General features: G+C 48.9%; 1 long non-coding RNA gene across 1 annotated transcript in view; it reads right to left on the minus strand.

The window, feature by feature from the left end:
• LOC142079087 (uncharacterized) overlaps positions 1-16400 on the minus strand; it is a 59331-nt gene extending 42931 nt beyond the window's left edge. Inside the window, exons 1-2 of the long non-coding RNA XR_012672480.1 lie at positions 16177-16400; positions 1979-5096 (exon numbers count right to left, since the gene is read on the minus strand). This is a non-coding gene — a long non-coding RNA (uncharacterized LOC142079087). The remainder of the gene's footprint in view (positions 1-1978; positions 5097-16176) is intronic.
• Between the last annotated feature and the right edge of the window lie 4473 nt (positions 16401-20873).

Below are 20873 nucleotides of genomic sequence, written 5' to 3' on the forward strand. Positions count from 1 at the left end.
GCTGGGGCAACGCAAGACCTCGTAGCTGTGCAAGCTCGCAGGCCTGCTTGCGGCTGAAGCCCAGATGAGCCACGGGCACACTGTCAGAGGGCTATGCCAGCAAACACCAATGTCTTTCCCAATCGCTGCTGGAGCAGACAGCACCAGGTGCGCTGCTTAACCAGCCCGGGTGCGGCTCTCATCCATTACAGTCAGTCCCTGAGATACTTCGCCTTGAGTCAGCCGCTGGCAGGGCTCCCGGGGAGGCAGTCTGCTTTGCATCTTCCATCACAGGGCAGCCCTGGCAGTAGGGAGAGGATGAGCACACAGCGGTACACCTCTGTTCTGGGACAGCATTACACCTTTTTGCTAGTGTACACTTTTATAGGAGGGAATAAACAGCATCTAGAAGCAGTTGAATCAAGACAGGGTTTGAACTGTTCAGCTAAACACGCACAAACCCATATGAACGCACTTATGCGAGCTGACAACCGGTTTTTATCTGGTTAGCGCTCATCAATTAATTACAGACCAGCATGTCCACACCATGGTTTCTTTGTGATTTAGCCAAGTCAATTTTCCAAAACAATTTTAACTAACCCAGTCACAACTGAATATGTAGAAACATATTTCATGATCTGGGACAGCAGAGTACCATCAGGACTCTCAGGCACACAGTGCACATAAACGCAGCTCTTCCAAACCCATTACAGAAACTTGCTGCGGCTGCTTACAATAACCGTGCCCACCCCAGCCCTCTTGAAGGGACTGCTGCGCTTCCCAGCGATGCTGGGGGAAAGGAGTATGTGCCTGGGTCTTATTTGCTTCGGGTTTGAAGCCACTACATCAAGCCTAAGCTGCTGAGGAAGGTTTGTGCTCAGACCCCAGCCTGCGCAGGGAAGGTAACAAACAGCTGAGGAGCAGTAGCATCTTAAACAGCTGCAGCTGTTTCCCCAGTGAACGTGATTCAGAGCCACAGTGTTCAAGAGCTGAAGCTCAGAACATAGCAACAATTCTTGCAAAATATTTTGCTTCTTGTCTTTTTTTTTTTCCCTCTTCTCCCCCACACAGCTTTTTAACCTCTTGGTGCCTATGCTGAGTTCCTCCCTAAAATAGGTTTCAGGGTGGAACATACTTGCCACTTGATCCGTGGCTTGCTAAATTTAGCCAAACACAGACTGCCTGTATAAGATGGTTCTCTTGAAATGTCAGTAGCCACACGTAAAGTTGCCAATGTCATCCAGGAAGTGGGACACCACGGCAGTTATATTTTTTACTTAAAATAATAATAAAAAGAAACTTTCATACTCTGTGGAGAGGCAACCATAAATTTAATTCCAAAAAAATAGAGAGAGAAAAGAAAGGACAGACTTCAGCAAAGCAGCACTTGAGCCAGAAGAGAACCTTTATATTTAACATATGTAGAAGAGATTAACTCTTTGAATTTGACTGGAGTCACTGAAAGCTGAAAAATAGAACAACCTGTTTCAAACAGCTTTTGGCATTACAGAGTTAAAGTAGAAAACAGACTGGTAGTCTAGAGGAATGGAAGATGTGGAGGAAAAAGAAGAATACACCAACATAACATGCAATTCCACCTTCTTAAGTTACAAGTGTTTGATGTCAGCATCTGACTTTGTAAATATGTGACTTCTGAAGAAGTATCAAATACCCAGCTGCTTCTCCATCCAACAAGGCACTGTGATCCATAGAAACAGTTTTCCCAGGATCTTTGCAGGGGTGACACCACTGGCCAGTAAAGAGCCTTTCTTTTGCAGTCCCTATGCAGCTGTTTCTCTCTGTGCTCCTTACAGCATCACAGAGAGCTAAGTTCTGATACCAAGCATCAGCCTAGGTCTAAGTATTCCCAAAGTAGCTTTTTTTTTTTTTTTAAAAAAAAAAAGGCAATAAAAAGGACAATTGTCTATGAACTTAAGCCCATATTTAGAGAATTAAAAATAGACAATACACTTCTTTAAAAATTGCCTGGCAACGGTACCTTTAAAGTCAGAGAAGCTCCTGTAGATAGAGGGAATATCAGGTCAGCTTGTCTCTCCATGAAGGAGAGGGCAGGAACCCACAATAGGAGTAATGTTTCCATCCACCTCATCTCCCAACTCCATCCTTCCTAAAGAGAAAGTAAGAGTTGTTGTAAGGCCAAGTCCAAGCTCTCTCTCCTGATTGCTGAAGGGCCAAATATAAAGGCGATGAAAATGGTGGGTTGCACCAGCTGCTGCTTCATCACTTGATTAAAAGCAGGTGAGCAACTTGGGACAGCCCTAAAGGCAAGGGAGTGCTGAACTAACCCCATTAGCTCTACTTTGCAAATCCCCCCCTGCCTCCACAGACAAACCTCCTGCCCAGACTCTGTTGGGCCTCATAGCTTGGAAATGATCCCAGTTGTACATAAGCTCCTCTCTATCAGCATGTAAGACTGGTCACCTGCTATACATTCAGGCACAGGATGAACCCCATGCTGTGAGCTCAGCTCAGCTAAGCTAAGGGGAGGAGGCATCTAAATGCAGGTGCAATTAAGGGCTTGTTAGCATGCAAAATCATCATGGTTCCCACACAAAGCCTATAGCAAAGCTAAGCAGAAGCAGATCTAGGCTGGCCCAGGGCTGCTGAGGTTCTCATCCCAGGATGTACAAAAAAATGAGGGGCCTAAAACCTCCCCTAAAATGAGGGGGAGGTTAAGAAGCGTCTCTGGATGTGGGGCTCTGAGAGGAAGCTGGGGTATAGGTACACCTGCGCTGGAGAACTGGCTTGCTGTGTCAGCAGAGGCAGTGTCTCGTGTCTGACTGATACTGCAGTCAGTAAAATGTGATTATTGTGCCCTCCTGGTAAACACAGTCCCCAGCCTTAATGATGCCTCTGTGGAATAACCTGTGGCATCTCAAATTTAGCTAACTGTCTGGGCAACACAGAGCTATTTTCAAGGCTAAGATGCCTGAACTTTTCCCCTCGGAGACTGAGGCAAAGGGATGAGAGATTAACTGTGAAAAATGTATGCATATGGAGAAAGAGAGCTGTTATTCAATATCATGCAATGTCTTCCCATTTGAAGAGTAGCCTGACACTTCAGATAGATAAGCTTTTGGCTGTGATGGGATGACTGTGGGAAGGGATAATGCAGGGTTTTGGACAGCAGTGGGACAAGAAAATGTTCGCTGTGCAACCAGCGGTACAGATGCTGCAGGGTTTTGTCATCAGTATTTTGCAGAACTCTCCATAAACTAAACTGTTGACCTACTTGCCCAAAGTCATGGGTAGTTATCTTCATATCCAGTATAAATTAGCAAGATGTGGGTGCCACTGATACTGGGACAGTGTAACTTGCATCATTTCTGGCATTCAGTGATCTGTAAAATAATTCTAACTACGTGCAGAGAATGATTACAGCAGGAAAAAGGGGAAGATGAATGATTAAAACAGGTGGGTGGAGCCACCAGCATCAAAATTGTGCTGATTCATCTTCCCCATATTTTACATTTTAAACTTAAGCTCTTTTCCTCCCCCTGCTAGATATCCCAAGGGTCAACTGAAGATCCAGCAGGTATATAGTTTCATAGTCCCCAAGGCAGCAACATAAAAACAGTCACCTTTTTTTTCATCTTACTTAGAACTTTTGGAGTCCTGATGACTGTGGCACAAATCAGAAAACTCAGCTGAGTCCCTTGGAGACGTTCACCAGAGTAAAAGTTGCAAGCTAAAAGGGAAGCAGGGCCTTTATTCTTAATTAATTCTTATTTAACTGAAATATCTAGCAATCAGTTGGATGAAAATCTCTCTTTGTTTAACATTAAACAGCTGCTGTTCCATTAATGCCTGCATAAGCTACTAATCTGCGTTCCCCAAGGAAGACCTCCAGCAAGAAAAATCTAAAAGAAATATCAGATCTTAAAAACTGTGGCTCTTTTTTCATTAAGAGGTGAGAGGGAGGGAGTAGGGGGTTCAGAAATACTTCCCTTTCCAAAGCTTTCAGAGGCTTTGCAGAGTCACACACTCTCTTTAAAATCAGAGTTCCTGGCTGGGAGCTTCCACTTTTCACAGCCAACTGCAGCAGCAAGCTGCATGGATGCATAAACCCCCCAACCAGCATGAAGAGGGTAAGCCCAGCAGGGAAACATAGGGCACAGTCTCAGCAGATACTGTCAGATTTGTAGACCTGCAAACTTCCAGTTATAAGAAACGGACCTGAAGCATCATCCTGGACCAGAGCTCCCCCGGGTGCTAATGGTTTCGAAACCAGAGGCAGAGCCTTTGACTGCAAGGTTCCTCCTGTTCGTGGTGTAAACCTCACTGTCTGTTAAGAAGAGAGAGAACTGCCCAAGCCATGGCAGCATTAGTCAGGTTACACTACTGTCTTGGCCGACAGTGGGGTAAAACAACCATCATTTAGTCCAGTACAAATGTTATCCTCATTAAGCCTGTGCCAAGCGATTTGCTAGTTCAGCTAATCTGAATTGGCTGTGGGTGTCCGAATGCAAAATAAGCACTTTCCCCTCTTTAATTATAGTCTTTATGTTTCATGATTTAGGTTGCTCCTGTCATTGTTTGCAAGAGATGGGGTTGCATAACAGTGTGTAACACGATACAGCTGCAGACGGGGCTGCTCAACCAGCACAAGCCCAAATAGAAAACAGCTTCTTCTGTTAACCATCAGCTGAACAGCAGCAGTGAAATCTCACCCATCCCTTTTCCACTGGTAGGGGCAAGGAAAGGCCTGTGGGGTGTCCCTCTGCCCTGTTTATATCCAGCTTATTACAGCCACCAGCATCTTGGCAAGATTTGACAAAATTCTCTCTGGTGGGTCCTGCCTAGGAGAGGAAGCCAAACTGGTTCTGTTTGGAGCGTTGCTTGTGATGGGAGTGTTGGCGTGTTTGTTTGAAGAAGATGGGAAGTCACCCCAACAATTTCACTTTTCATTCACTGAGTGTCAAACCTGGTAGGTCTCCCTCAGGCAAAAATCCAACTGTTGGGTTTGTCTTTTTTGTTTTCTTTTATTTTGTTTTAAACAAGGCCTGTAGGATCCAGTCCAGCAGCTCTTCAGCCATCATGTTCGGGTCCAGGATTAGTCTGTACTTGACTGGATCCTTGTTCTTCTGAGGCAAATTCTGTGGAAAGAAGGGACAGTGTTGCACCAAACAAGCATTAGTGTTTGCTTTACGCACTTCTGGGGCCTACAGGAGGTTCTGAGATCAGAGCCTGGGACCAAATTTTCTTCTTGCGTTCTTCAATGGAGTTCCTCTGAAGTCACTGCTACCAGATAAGCTGTGGAGCATAGCACAACCTTATGTGGACACTTGGACTGAGTGACTTATTTTTAGCTCAAAGCTCTACCTTAAGAGTTGCCTGTTCTAACAATTCAGCACAGCCCTTGGTGGTACCCTTGAAACTTTCCCTACACAAGGTGCTACGCTTGGGTGGTACAATATTAAACTAAATGAGTTTTAAAACATACAGCTGTTTTAAAGCATTGCAGACCTGTGTGGATGTTCAGGTTAGTTTGTCTGGCACCTTGCATCCCAGTGTTTTAGCGGGAGAAGCTGCACAGATGTAGCCAATTTTAAAATCAGTGCAGCTTCTGGGGTAAAAACTACAGTGCAACTTACTGATTTAAAATAGAAATTTTAAGTATGTTGACTGTTATTCTGGAATATGAGGTGCAGGATTTGTCAAATGAAATGAACAGCTGCACATGCTCTTTGCTGCACAGACACAGACTGGGGAATTTAGAAGCTGATGAGTGCTACTAGATATAGAAAGACCACCTGAAAACCCCACGGGTGCAAATTCACAGTCACAGGGATGTGACCTAGAAATCCTTTTCGCACGTGGCTCCTAGTTCAGTGTGTTGCACTGACCTTTAATGGCAGCTTAGAAAAAGCAACCTGTCTAACAGAGCGGTTTTTTCACCTGATGCATGCCCAAACTGATCCAAGCACATCCCATAGCGCCTTGGCTACCAAATGTGGATTGCTGTTAAACCGACTGCTGCCTACATTAGTCAGGAACGTTGCTTACTAAGTGTGCTCAGTCTTCTGGTTGTCTTGCACCCGCCTATTATCTGATCTTAAAAAGCTACCCGGCATTCCCCTGCCAGTGAAGGCATTGCAGATGGCTGCATGTCAGAATTGCAGCTCTCTGCAGATCAGGTTGGTCTGTAGCACATCATTCTCAGTTCAGGCAGTGAGAGAGGACATGGAGAGAGAAAAAAAGCATCTAAAACACGGCCAGCTAAACACATGACTTCTGTGCCAGTTCAACTTCCTTGGGACTTTCCCAGCATTTTTACCCCAACTGTTTGCAGCAGTGAAAAAAAATGTTGAGATTCAAGATTTCTTTTTCTGGCCCAGGCATCCTAATAGTTCTTCAGCCTGGCTGCAAAACTACATAAACAAGGATGAAAATCTGGCCCATGCAAATCATGGCAAAATTCCCACTGATTTGAATGAAGCCAGGCTTTCACCCCCCACCTTCCAAAATGTACAAACCCAGATTTAAAATACATTTTATAAATAGAGCACTACAACTGTTCTTTCCAGGCTGGAAGAAGAGGGAACATCAAAGATTTCAGCCTTGCTGTTTTCATTAAATCTTCACCGAGGCTGGCTAACTGTGATGAAACAACAGTCATGATCCTGTGTTCTCACTGAGATTGTTATCAAAATTAGCAAAAGTAGTTAAGTCAAAAGAGGGAGAAAGCTGTGAATGAAGTTAGGCTCCAGCTCCTGGAACTTTCCTCCAAGAGCTCTTGGAGTGTTTGTTTGTCTGCTTAACTGCAATTCATCTTTCGTTTTCCCCTGTCGCTTACGGCCTCCAGTCCTCAGTAGGATGCTAGATTCCTTGGCAAAGAGATACAGACTGTGTCGGTACCATTCTTCATAGTCCACTGATCATTAACTCATCTGCAAAATTCCTTCCAGATATCTTACTGCTTCCCTTGTGCTGCTCCAATACAGCAGTGTACCTCCAGACAGTCTTAAAGATTTTGGTTTTGGGGAGAAAACCAGAAGATCTCCACAACACTCGATGAGCACCAGGCTTTCCAGGGAGCCCGTGCTGGTTCAGGAAATGCTCCTGAGGGAGCAGCACACTGTACCTTGCCCGCAGATAAGGAGCAGCAAGCCGTTCAGCAGGGAACTGCGTGGTCCCCGCTTCGTAAGAAATGTAATCCCTCTAAGTCAACAAGGCAGGCACGGCACCGATAGCTTTCTCAGAACAGAGGAGACATTATTACACGTCTGGTAGTGAACTAGGAGAAGTCGACACTATGTGTCTCCGTTACCACAGTAAGGCGTTTCACAAATGGAGCTGTCTGAACTCTCTCCAAGTGTTTGGCAAGCCCACAGCAGTGTCTCTCTAACCATGTTCTGCAGGTCTCCTGTGGTCTGCAGAAAGCCGATGGAGTTCAAGGGCTGCGCTGTTGTTTTTCTTCCTTGTCCACCCTCTAAACTGCATCTAAAGCCGTTAGGAAAGGCAAGTACTTCCCTAACAGGAATCAAAGAAGGATGGGATGTGGCAGAAGCAAGGAGCAAAAGATGGGGTTTGCACTGAGTGCGGGGAAAAGGAAGAGGCACATTATATCATGAAGAGTAATGAAGAGATCTCTCCACACTCTCTCTCCAGAGATTTGTCCCATGCTATGAAATCGCTGGAAAAAGCTCTGAGCTAAGCAGATTTCTTTCACTAAATGCACTGAACCTGTGCTGTCCTAAGGCTCGCAGGGACAGGCAGCCATTAGAGGGCAGCAGGTATCTAACACACGCATTGACGGGTTCCTTTCTGATACAGGATGTCCCAACCAGCAGAACTCACTGGGCAAAGCAAGAGAAGAGGTATTTAAAAAAAAAAAAAAAAAATCTCCCCTTAGAGAAGCACTGTCAGCCAAGTAGCCAAGCACCTACCCAGAGGCGGTGCAGCCACACACCATCCTATGCCAGGAATAAAAGTGTTGTAATGTCTAGTCCTGAATGAGCCATCCACCATCCTGCCCAGCTATTATCCTGGAGATATAAGAAAGAATTACATTTCTGGCAAACATCCTGACTTAACAGCTGAATGGAAGTCCGGAGTGAAATATTCATCCCATGGGCTGCCCTCAGCCTCACGCAATGAAAATAGAAAAGGGGGGAAACCCTGAAACACATGAGCTGGCATACTTGTAACCACGATTGTTACAAGGAGCAATAAAAGCCAACCCTACCAGCTAGTTATGGTCTCCATCGTTTTATGCCACCCAGTCCTCAGACGGGTGGCCTGGCCGCTGAAGGTGGGGTGTGCTCGGAGCACTGTACTGGCAGACCATCCCGAGAGCAAGCAGCAGCATCTTCTTGGGGAAGAAAGGCAGGGCTCCCGCCTTGGCCGAGCACGCTTCGGCAGGAGACATAGTTTCACTGACAGCTCCTCTCCATCCCACTGATCCGAAGGTGAAGTCTCTCAGCGCTAGGCGGAAATCTCTCTCTATGGCGCTAGGTGGAAATAAAACCGGACGGGCAAGCCAGCAGCCGCTCTGCTCCCATCACCGAGAGCAACTCACTCGTCTGCTCACAAAGCCAACATTTTTAGGCAGCAAGATCTGAAGCCCAAGTTAGAGATTTGAAGCACAACATGTTGCAAATGATTTCAAGTGACAGACACACCCAGAGAGAGCTTCTCAGCCATGGGCTAACTCCAGCGGCCAACCACGCTCTGCGCCAGGAACAAAATGTCTGCAGCCTCCTGGGGACACCCTGTGCTGCTGCAGTACCAGCCCTGGGGAGCCGGCTGCACTCCCGGGCCCTGGCCCCACAGCCAGCAGCAGGCCGGGGCAGCCGCCTCCTTCCATACCCCAAAATCCCCCGTCAGAGCCATTACAGGGAAACCTCTCCTCCCCCGGCCACGAAACAAAGCAGGCGCCAGCACGCCCCGTCTCAATGGCGCTTCCTCCCTCTTCAGGCAGGCAAACTGAGACTACTATGGCTGTTGTAACCGATGGGCTGGTGAAAGCCCTGCGTGGAGATCAGCACGGCCCTGCGCTGCTCACCCCTGGCAGCAGGGCTAACATGGCCGGCGGGTGCCTGTCCCACAGCCCCTGCAGGCCCAGGGAGGGCAGCGCCAGCTCCGAGCATTGAGCACCTCCCTGGGTGCTCACCTAGGCCTGCGGGTGGGCCCGTGGCCGGGCAGGGCAGGGCTGTGGGGAGTGGAGACCGGCCCTGCTGCGGCATTGCTGGGGCAGGGGCTGACGGCCTCAGGGGCTGACATGGGGTCCTGGGCCGTGGGGGAGCCTTGGGGGGGCCAGGCAGGGACATGGGGTCTGCCGGTGCCCTCAGGGTCCAGGCAGGGTGGGAGCTGCAGGTCTGCTGTGCCACCTCCCCGGCACTCCACCGAACTCAGGCAGATGTCTCCTGCTGGGGTCCCGCAAGCCCATGGCTGCTGTGCCCAGCCCGTGGCACAGGTAGCCACAGCAGTGCAGCTGCCCGAGCCCCCTGCCCTCACCCTGCCCTCACCCTGCCAGCAGCAATGCCTGACATCTACCTAACTTCCCACCTCGGTTTCTGCATGCCAGGTTTACGATGCCCATTTGCTTTTGTGTCAGCATTGTCCTTTAACTGAAATAGCTCCTCTTCCTCCTTAGCATTAACCTCCAGGATGTATTTATAGAGAGCGATCATATCCCTCTCTCAGCCTTCGTGGTGCTGGACTAAATAAGCCAAGCTCTTTTAGTCTACTTTTATAACCTCAGCTCTCCAACAGCCTAATCCTCTCGCTGCCTTTCTTTGCACCTGTTCCAGCGTGAATCAATCTTTTTTGAATGTGAATGACCATAACTATGCCACATTGTGCGGATGGCATGTCACATTGCTTTCTACAACAGAATTAGTATTTCCCCCTCTCAAGCACCGGCGCTTTGCCTCAGGCAGCCGGGGACCTCGCCTGCCTCTTTCCTCGCAGACTCAAAATCAAAACTAGGTCCTGAGATGACCATGACATGCTGGGGCAAAATACCACCCGGTAACAGTGATATGAAGAAGCACATGATATGAACCCAGGAGCATCACATTTTAACAACTAGAAAAAATTATTTGGGTGCAATGCTGTGGACAAGATTTTTTAAATGTTCAAGAGCCAGAAAAAATCAAAATTATTTTTCTGTGGCAATCTTACACTTAAAAACCGGTCAAGTTTAATATGGAAAAAACATTGTGAAAGGGCTGTGTGGAAAAGGAGTGTCATGCAAACTGTTCACAGGCGGTAAAATTATTCTTACAACAGAAGAGCTAACCAAGTAAGATGTGTGCTATAAAGAGCAAACGATGGCCACTGTCCCACATGCCGTTTGCAGCGTCTCTGAGTGATTACATTACTGTTCCCGTGCGGCTGCTGTGCTTCTTTATCTTCTAGCATCCCTTTCGACACCCACCACGATCAATCCCAGTATTTCCATCTTTGATCCTTCCACACTCTGACTGGTGAAAGGAGCCAGTTTTCTCTCTGTACATGTAGGATCCTGAATATCCACTACTTCGAGCAGCTCTGGGGCTTCTCTGCACTCCTCGGTTTTCTGAGGTGACCAGCTAGGCATCCCAGCCACAGCCCAGATATACCGCACGGGAGCTCATATCACATCTGACCAGACAGCTCCATTCCTTTCTGAGCCCCCCAAACACCAGATGCCTGCATTGATAAAGGGGGATGACCGTCCCATGTGCTTTCAGCTACCGTCTTTATACTATCCATTAGGATGTGTCGAAGGGCTGGAAAAGTCATGCAACACGTGGACTCTGTTTTCCAGCAGAGCTGGGGAGGAGATGGGGCAAGGGAACCTCTGCCCAGCCTCCTTGAGACCTCCCTGCCCTAGGAAATGGTCTTAGTGCCACCAAAGAAGTTTAAGGGTAATAGTACAAAGCCACAAGTCTTCAGGCCCTCGATTGCATCATCATCCAAGCGTTTTTCTTCTCGCATTTGTTTTCTGTACTAGACAGGTCTTGTTTGTTTACGAGAGGTGACCCCGGGGGAGTGCACGCTGACCTTCTGAGGGGACGAGAGTGCCCTCCGTCCTGCCGTGTGGCTGTGCGTGCCCAGCCCGCTCTGCTGCTGGTCACTAGGGGCCACTCTCAGAGCTGCTAAGAGCAGCCAGCAGCTGTGTCTTGTCACTGTCCTCCCCTCCCGCCCCTGCCCGCTGCCCTGCTCGCTGGAGCTTAGCTGGGAACCGGAGGGGAGAGCTGGGAGGGAGGCAGAGACAACTGGCAGGGATGAGGAGCTGGGCTGGTACTGGCTGGGAGCGGTGGGAGGGGGGAAAGGAGAGGAGCTGAGGCTGGGAGAGGAAGAAGAAAAACATGCTGCTGCAAGTCCTTCCCCCATGGAGTCTGAAGAGAAGAAAGCTGATTGCTGACAAGGAAGATTAGGAGGCCCTCCCTCGCCCGTGCCAGCCCATCCCTGCAGAAAACTGCCGCTTGGATCCTGCCTGGGACCTGTGGCAGAGCAGAGAGCTGGACCGTGGCGTGGGAACAGAGGTGCCTCCGGCTTGCTTGAACACAGATGGGGCACAGGCTTCCTACGCCCAGGTTTCATCTTCCCCCAAATTCCAGCTGGAGGTAGCACCCCTTGGGCCGTGCATCACCCCATGGCCTCCTCAGTGAGGGAGGATCTATAAGGGAGAAAAGGGGAAGAAGAGGAGGAGGCGCTGGGGAAGGCAGAGAGCAAGTGAGGCCAAGACGGGCCCTTGCCCCCGGAGAATCCCAGCAGACAATTCTGAGACGCTCTCCTTAATATAGCACCATCTGCCCAGCTATTTTCTCCTCTGGCTCGCGCACAGTGATCTCCACATTACAATCAGCGTGGCTGGCATACTTGAGCTAGCTGCAGCCCAGCGAGGTCAGGCAGGGAGCAATCGCAGCAGAGGCACAGCAGCGAGGACTTCAGTCCCAGCTCACAAAGGCAGCCAATTCTCCAGGTCCCTGAACTGTTTTTTGCTGAAGGCCATGCTGCTCCCTCTTCCCTGCTCTGACCTGTACTGACTAGATCAGCCAGCATGTGCTGCCTTGCACCCATTTCAGAGCAGTCTGGTCCCTGGGGAGCCTGGCTTCGTGCAGCAGGGGCTGGTACGTTGGATAGAGAAGGAGAAGAGTACACTTGGGCACTGGACTGAGAAACAGTTTGGCAGGTCTCATGATTTTGTCACAAGTCACATTATTCTGTATTTTTTCATCACACCTCAGAGACAAGAGCTTCAATCTTCTGCACAAACATCACCTTGCAAAAGAAGCCAGTAAGAAGAATACCACGTTTGTGGTTTGCTGTTTATTTATTTCTCTGAGCCTTGCAATTTTGAAGGTAAATTCATTTTTTCTCTGGTTCAGGATGGTGGTAGAAGGGATATTAAAAGACAACACATGTCTGTTCTCAGAGGGTGTGCTTGCCTACATCTTTTTTATCTTTGGGGGTTTTTTATCTACAGAGACTTTGTGCTCTCTGATGCAGAACCAGGGCTTCACCTCTTTCTGTGTTTCTGTTTCTACCCTGCATCTCACAAAGTTTGAGCTGCCGTGCAAATAATAATTACAACTATTTATATGGGTGAGCAAAAGCCTTATTTTTCTTTTTCCTAAAATGGGTGCGACACAGGGACAGATTGGGCAAAGTTTGTGAAACATTTTGTACTGTGTGCTGATTGCTCCATCTTTTAGAACGAGTTAGGGCTCCTGAGAAGAGAGGGAATTTGCCAGGGAAGTTCCAGCGAGGACCAGTGACTCGCCTGGCACAGCAGAGGCCTGTGCTTTCCCTGCAAAAATAGCGTGATGTCCATCTACGTACACTGAAACCAAACCCAATGATAAATTTCCTCTCGTATGAAGTAATCCTATAGCACAAATCAAGATTAATTGACATCCTCGTGCCTACCACAGCTGCACAAATGGTTGGTACAGCACAAGTGGGGCCTGTTCGCTAATCGTGAAGTAGCTAAGAGCAGACCTTGGATTACTGTGGTCTATAGTAATATATCACTTTCCATAAAAAGAAAAGAACATTGTGCTCTCTTTCCCAACACTGTTTCACCCCAGCTCATCAGTTGCCCAGCAATCACTCTCCTCTCCCAATACTTGCATGGCAGAAGGAGCGGTTTTTAATCCCGGAGAAGTTTTGCTGCGCTGAACCAAAGCAAAAGGAACAGGGAGAAGCAGCTGGATGCAAGGGGAAGAGTTTCTTGACAACAGCAAAAAAAATGCAGTACTAGGGGAGTTTCCACATTAACAGAAGTCTAAAGGCCATTCTGTCTTTTCTAATGGTTTCAAAGTGCTCAGCTGCATCAGGGACGGAGAATATCTAACGGAGGGAGCGGACTTATCTCTCCTCAGACAAATTTCATCTCTCACTGAACAGTCAAAGGTGCTGTTGAGTTACTGCTCCGTTTCAGTTACAGTAGCCTTTTAAGGCACATACGTTATGTTCTTGTATTGTGAAACCAGTCATTTCGCAAACTGGCTGAAGTTTTCAGTCATTTTGCAAAATGCCAGGAGATAATAGGTATGCACATGAAATCCTCACCCTCTGGCTATTACTAACTCCCTAACTCAAAGAGAGATGCAAAACTTCTTATGTTCATTTCTACAACCAGGCAATCTTTTGTAATTACTTCTAAAGCTGGTCAGCAACACCCATCCCTTGACAGAGCTAACTAGTATTTTCACAACTGAGCATCGTAACATCAGCCATTACATTTCAGTCTTGCCTGTAACATCTGCCTCTGTGTCCCTGTGTTCTGGCCCACCACAACTCCAACATCACCCAAGCCAGCTTCTCCCGAATGAACATTAATCAACTGTCTGAATCAATCATAAAAGTTTCTTTCCATTAACCGCAAGAAAACTGAAGAAATGGTCACAGAGAAAGAGAGTGCATTTCAAGTGGCCCAAGCACAAGAAACTATACGCCGGGAGAAATACGTCAGTTCCCAGATCCAGGATGGAGACACCACCGGCTCGGTACATGTTCTGCAGGGGAGGATCAGGGTCATACACCAAATGTCAGTCAACAGTGCAACACCGTTAGGAAAAAGGCAAACAACATCCTGGATGTATAAACAGGAGAAAAGCCCTCGGGACAAGTGAAGTAATCCTTCCACCCAGGACTAGCCAGGCCGGAGCTGGACTGCTGTCCAGTTTTGGGTACAACACCTATCCACCAACCAACTGGAAAGAGTCCAGAAGAGAGGAGTGAGATAGACCAGAAGTCTAGAAAACATGATCAGTGATGAAGGACCAGAAGAACTGCGTCTGTCCAAGAACAACCCAGTCAGTACAAAGTTGCTGGAAGTTCATTTGCCCACAGAAAAACCCATTTTTGATGGCCACAGTGCATCAGGATGCCCAGAGTGCCAACATTCGCACAAGTAGTGCAACAGCAATGCTACACTGTCATAATACCCGAGCAGCGTGCAATCGCAGGAGACCATGGAGGGCAGCTCACTTCTTTTGCAAAAGGGCAGAAGGCTCCAAAAGCTGGTTTACATGATTTGACCCCAAAAACCACAGGAGTCGTTGGCTGAATCGAGATTCAAACAAAAATCTTCTGAGTTCAAGCCCACTGCCCTCTCCATCAGAGCCTACGCACACTCCCCACCTTTCGTGCTGTTCTTGTTCCCATTCACCTGTTAGGACAAGTAGTGCTGTAACTTTACATTGCACAGCATGGCAACCTACCTGCATCCTACCGGAAGTAACACAGCTTCTCCCCCCAAAATAGGGCTAAACCTAGTCACCTTTGACCTTGCAGGGAAATTGGGATTCAGAATCTGAGCTGGTGGCTGAAGTGACCTCCCACCCCAGCCCCTGCAAGGCAGATGTGCACCCATACAGTCCGCGTCAGGTTAGGGAAAGCCTTTCCTCGCTGCTGACACGTAGGCAGAAACCGAGCATGCAACTATCAAGAAATATCAAGAAAAATATCCAGTTATCACAGTCCTTGTTGTACAGGGCAGTAAAGGCCTAGCTGCTTTCTGTTTAAATCCTTGTTTGGCTCCAGGCATGTGTGTACACAACTTTCATTTCCTCTCCTCCATCCCCGCGCTCACACAAGCACACATTTCCCTGGAAGGGGGCTGCCTGGCACTCCTCACGGTTGTTTTCTGACTACAACAAGCAGCCTCTCCGATATAAAAAAAAGAGTTGAAGGGAGTCAGACGTTTCCTGGCGGCTCTTCTCTGGTGCCAGCCGGTCCCTCTGACCAGAGCCGCTTCTACACGGCTGCCGGCGCTGCGCTGCAGTGCAGCAGTAGCCAGGCTGGGTGCCTGAGGTGCAGCGGGGGCTGCAAAACCCCACTGGGCAAGTTAGGTGAATGCTTCGGCAGTGAGTCCTCACCCCAGGGCTGCGCTGCCCCGGCTGTGCTGACAGGCGAGCCCGGGCTGGGGAGGATAAAGTTAACTCCGCTCCGTCGGCACAGCCTGCGGGGTAGATTGATTGCAGTGCAGACACATCCCAGATTTCTAAGCCTGCCGGTTAGCCTCAGGACTCGGCACTGATGCATCCCCAGAGAAATCTGAAAAAAGAACTGATTCCATAAAAGTAGCCTATCGGTGTTAACTTCCAAAAGGCTTTTTCCTCCAGTTTATGCTGACAAACGCAAAGGCTCTCCTCCCGCCAGCTATCGCAACGGTCTCGCCCCATCAGGACTGGCGGCTGCCGAGGCGGAGGTGCGGATTTACGGCACTGGCTTTTGCAGAGTATAATGCTGAGCCTCGGGGATCAAGGGTTATGACATTTTTATGGCCTCTCTTCTCCCCCCCCCCCACAAATATGAAGCAACCGTAAGGAAAAACATCTGGTTTCACTTTTCTTTTCTCCACCACTGTTCCCATCTGACAAAACCTTAAAAACTTGCCAGTGCTCTAGCGAGCCGTGTGTGCCAGCAGCCTGCAAGGAGCCAAGGCTTTTTTGGTGTCATCGCAAGCGAGAGTACACTGCCCTGGAAGGACTGGCTCCATCGTTGCTAGAAGGCAAGAGTACCCAGACCTCATCCCACTGATGGGTGCACTGGCAGCCCTCCTCCATTGCTAGAGCAGGCCAAAGGGTTGCTAAAAGCCTACCCCTCCATCTTGATCTCATTATAGGCTGCATCTTCAGAGGGAAAGGCGGGCCACTGCGAGGAATGCCTCAAGAGGAGGCAACCCCTGCTGCGGGCAGGGAAAGCAAGCTGCGAGGAGCAGTCCTGCCTCACCTCGGAGTCCTCGGCGGGTTTTGCAGGGCAGAAAAATGGGCTTGATTTATTTCTGAACAGTGGCATGCTGAGGAAGGCTTGTGCCTGCCTCTGTGCTCAGGGCTAGTCTGCACTAGAAAAGGGAGACTGGCCCAAAAATGAAGGTGGAGGCCCCCGACTCGCCGGAGCTATACCTGCACCGCTCCTGGGTCCTGGTACCCACACTGCCAGTCAGAAGCAGCATAAAAGACCGGTCTGGCAAAGGTGGCCGAGTGCCTGTTTCCACAGCTCGACACCAAGAAACACAGTGTAATTGGTTCCCTCAGGTTATCTTATTTATCTGAGGAAAGACAAAATTAAAATATTTCCAGGAATCTGAAAGCATTTCTTCCTTATCTATAGGAGAGGAAGGCATCTATGCAACAGGCAGTGTAGCGGCTCTGGAAAACCTCCAGAAATAATTTCCCTCTCAGTCTCACATCTCAGGATCTCCCATCTTCAAACCCCCAGAGGAAGCCAGGTGGACTATTCGGACACACCTCACAGAAGAGGGACAACTGCTGAGTGTTGGCCCCAGGAACGTGCTGTTGAGTATCACCAGCTGCCATGGAGGCCATAAGATGTGAGGGTGCTTCACAGGGATGAGGTCCCAGGACTGCGTGGCGATGAAGATCGTATGTTAGGCATTAGGATCAAATCTTAACAGTGGGGCACCCAAATAACGAAACTGGCCTCCAAGGAAGGTCTCTGAGGGACAGGAACCAAAAGTGCTCATGGAGAAGGATACTGAGCATCAAGGCGCACAAAGAAAATGTCTATTCTGTGCTGTGGGCTGCAGAGGAAGACCCAGGGTATTGTTTTCCAGTTTCTTTCTCTCTTTTTGACTGCCCTTCTTGACTATGCCACTAAAAAAACACCACTCCCTCCTCTTATTCTTCTTCTTTGTTTACTTAACTTTTTTTCCTCATAGCAACTGAAGCCATCTGATATTTCCAAGTAACCAAGACCATTATTCACTGAAGGCACTGGCCTGGATCCTAATTGCTGCTGGTCTCATACTCAACACAAGCGTTGCAAACAGCTGTAAATATCTCTGTACAGTACTCCACTCATGTCAAGCCGACCCTAATTCTTACAAGTCCCCTGGGATACAAATCAAAGTTCATCAACACACTGCCAGAAAAAATAGGTGTGCTAGGTATGCTTTGGAAGGACAAACAGCAGCAAGAGAGAAGATAGGGTAGAAATACAGTTTTACACCCTTTTCCAAGGCATGCAAAGGGGAAGCAGGTGAAAGGAGTTGGTGGTCACCAGTATCTGAAGACCACATGATGGGATGAAGAGACCTTACAGCTGAGTGACACTAGGACAATGAGGACTTTCTAGATCATGTCCCAGTGCACGGAGAATGTTTGAGGAGGAGGCTGGAGCATCCCCCTTCCCACATTACCCTTCCAAGCCTTTGTTCCAGGCACGCTGCTATTCTGGCATTGCGCGATTTCTTCATCCTATTTCCCTCTATTCACACAAAGGACCTGTGTTTCATACGAACCTTTGTTTAAGGCTAAAGAGAAATCATAACTGCCAGGTAACAACATTGCATTACGCGGGTGACGAGGTCAGTGTAAAACCCCTGCTAAGGAGGAGAAGTCAGTGCTTTGCGCCTCTCCTTGCCAGAGTCACAGAAAGGAGAAAAGGACAGGGCAGCAAAGCACGTGACAAAGTGCAAAATATGATGCTTTTGGTTTTAGCACACTTGACAGCTATAACCAGAGGAATGCAAAGAAAAAAAATCGTAGTGCAAGAACCTGACTATTTCACAACAAAAAAAAGATAGTCTCTAAAATATCTTTTGGGGGGGTTCTTTTCAAAATACAGTCCAAGTCAGAGATGGGGGGGGAAGGGAAGTCCAATTTCTTACCAGCTCCCCAGAGAGTTAGGCACTTGTAACACTCCCTCATCTTTTATTGCCCTTATTCTCCAAATCCTGCCCATCCCCTGGGTGATTTTACACTGCCCTTCTGCTCTCCTTCCCATCTATCACATGGTATCTCCCGTTCCCACTCGCTTCCTCCTCTTCTCTGATCGGCTCGTGCATTCCAGCTTCCCTCGCTCATCCCAAAGTTTGTTGGAACATCAGCATTCCTCCGATGCCTTCAGCCCCTCATCCCACGTGGCTGCCTGCACCCTGCCAAGGGGCTCCCTTCCTGACAGCGGGGCCGCAGGAGCCTAAACACGCTGCTGCTCGTGGCCGAGTCAATTCAGCCGCGCAGAAGAGCAGAAGCTTTGGCGAGAGATTTTAGCCTAGCTGGGGGAGGCAAAGAAGGCAGAGTGCGAAAGTCCACTGCTACATACCAGGAGATGGAAATCAGTACAGCTGGTACTGTGTGTTCAGCTCTCAGCCAAAGTCCTTTCTCTCAAGGTTGTGCTGACAGACTATGAAAACAACGGCTGAAAGCACAGCATGAAAGCGAGCGATGGGGAACTTGCCCCACAAGAAAGAATTCACGAAGAGGAAGGTTTAATGTGTTTTGTTTAGATGTCAAGCCCTTGGCAGGGACTCGTCAGGAGGGAGGATAAAAAGTGTTAATCCAACACACACCTAATGCTTCTTGATGTACATGTGTATTTCTCCCAGCCTTTCCACATAAGTGCTCTTTGTAAGACTCAGTCAGTGACATTTCAGAAGGACACCCCAGACCCCCCCATCTGCTCCAAGACAGGAGATATGCTGCAAATTAAGATATGTGGCAAGAAAATTTTTACCAGGAACAAATATTTGCCATCATTCTGGGTGGCTGCTATGCCACACAACATTCTTCCTGGCACACTAGAGTGGATAAATATTCTCGGAAAAGTAAGTAGATTTCTGCCATCCTAAACGGCTGACAAACACTTCAGGCTGCTGAACCCTGGGTCTTCATTTCTTCTGTCAAGTTGGAGGCCCTACCCTGGGTACGACTATGCACACAGCTGGCTTCTCATGTGCGCTCGCGGGATGAAAGAGCTAGAGAGTCAGATAAATAATAGTTGTTAGAAGGCTACGGACACCCAGCACAGTGAAACCTGCGTTAAGGGCTGCAGACATATGCCCCGTGCTAACTAGCCGCCTCTTAAGATCTCTCAAGATTTCCACTGCCATTTCATTTAATCTCTTGTTCAAGTGCCACGTCTACTGGGCAAACGAATTCCCTCTGTTCCCCTATGCCAAGTTTCACTCCAGCATGTCAAAACCACTGCCCTACACTGCAGCATTCCTTTCCAAGTGAACTATTCCCCCCTCCCTCCCGCGGGTCCCGCTGATGGCAGCTCGAGGTTGTATAACTGCGCGCTCCCTCCTTGATAATAGCGAGAACCAGGATTTCCTGGTATGCCAGAAATGGGTTTGCCACTCCTGCCTGTGTGAAGGGGGTGGGACAGGAGGCAAAGCAGCCATCGGGTGTTACAGCTCTGGGTCGTGTCTGTGCACCTTGACATCCCGCCAGGCTATAATAAGAGAGACCTGCAGGGAGCAACATATGTCAAAGTTGGTAATTTTCCTTCCTGCCTTCGCTCCTCGAAACCGCCTCAACTGGATCAGCGCCCGCCCAGTTCCTTCTTTGGATAGCCAATGAAGCATGCACACCGCAGGAGCAGCTGCCAGCTCCGCTGGAAAATGTACAGACCGAAAGATCACCTGTGAGTGCGCAGCCTTGGTGTGAGCTGTTCTGCACGTCTGCAGCTTGACAATGCTGCTGCGGCTTTGGGAGGCAGCAGCAGCCGACCGCAGTGCCGACCGGCCACTCGCAATCCACAGCCGGAGGCGCCTTTAAAAACATGCTCCCTGCACAGCAGGGAGACCTTGCAGAAGCCTCCCGAACGTCCCCTCATTTTTAAGCCGAACCGTCCTAATAACACCTCCTTTCTCCTTCCCTTCCCCGGCAATTTCCAGCTTCCCTGGACAGCCACGGTGTCAGTCCACATCTGGAAAGGGCATCCCTGGACTATTTGTGGCTGGATGTGAGCCAGATGTCGGAAAGGCTTGAAAGGTCCCTTGCACTGTCTTCCTTCAGGCTTCTTTAGTGCATGCCATTCTCACACCGAGACCACAGGTGACTTCAGGTGGTGCCTACTCGTGTGGCCCCGTGCCACGCCAGGCGTTTGCCTGAGATGCAGCTCTGGCGCTGGGGAGCTGGATTTGGAGAACTAACTGGTGCTGTTTTCTGTGGGGCCCCCAAATTTGGCCTCCCAAGCAGAATTACCGAAAATTGCACAGAAGAGCCCCAGTCTCTTGAGGTTTGCAGAGGTTTCGATAACTTGTAAAGCATCCAGGTTGTTAACTGCTACTATGGACATAATTCAGATGCCACATTGTTTGAGGCTGTCCCATCCCTCATCAGGGCCAAGCTGGCTTAAGATTTCTTGGGAAGAAAACTGATAAACTCGCCTGGCCAGCGATCTTTCAGCTCCCAGAGTTGCCAAAGCAGATCTGCTTTGCCTGTCCTCCTTCCTCCTGCCTCCCTTCCCCCAGCTCTCCACACTGCTGTCTCCTCTCCAGCTATTCACAAATGCATGTGGCCCACTTTATACTTTCTAAGGCCCTATGTGAATATGGGATTTACAGGCCGTTTATTCCTGTGACGTTAATTCCAGGGAAAACGGGAGCATCAGTGTTGTTATCACGTTACTGGTTTCACCACGTTGTCTGCATCAAGCGCAGGCAGGCTCGCAGCGCTGCT

The sequence above is a fragment of the Calonectris borealis genome, chromosome 2, assembly GCF_964195595.1.
Source record: "Calonectris borealis chromosome 2, bCalBor7.hap1.2, whole genome shotgun sequence".
NCBI lineage: Eukaryota > Metazoa > Chordata > Aves > Procellariiformes > Procellariidae > Calonectris > Calonectris borealis.